The sequence below is a fragment of the Rhagoletis pomonella genome, unplaced genomic scaffold, assembly GCF_013731165.1.
Source record: "Rhagoletis pomonella isolate Grant_MI unplaced genomic scaffold, Rhpom_1.0 Rhpom_scaffold_00597, whole genome shotgun sequence".
Classification (NCBI taxonomy): Eukaryota; Metazoa; Arthropoda; class Insecta; order Diptera; family Tephritidae; genus Rhagoletis; species Rhagoletis pomonella.
The window spans coordinates 4,769-5,007 of NW_023459151.1; positions in this window are offsets into that span (position 1 = coordinate 4,769).

Below are 239 nucleotides of genomic sequence, written 5' to 3' on the forward strand. Positions count from 1 at the left end.
TGCTTACCCCGGTTGTTGATGTTGTGGTTGTTGTTGCCGCGCCTTGGGCGCCCGCTGTGTTGATCCGGGTGCAGCACCCCGGTTGCTGGTTGCCGCTTTTGCTGTTGCTGGTGCCGCTCCTTAGGCGGTTGCTGAGGTGCCGCTTAGGTGGTTCGCTGAGTTGCCCGGGTGCTCACCCCGGCTGTTGATCTTGTTGTTGTTGCCGCCGCTCCTCGGGCGGTCGCTTGTGCTGACCCGGG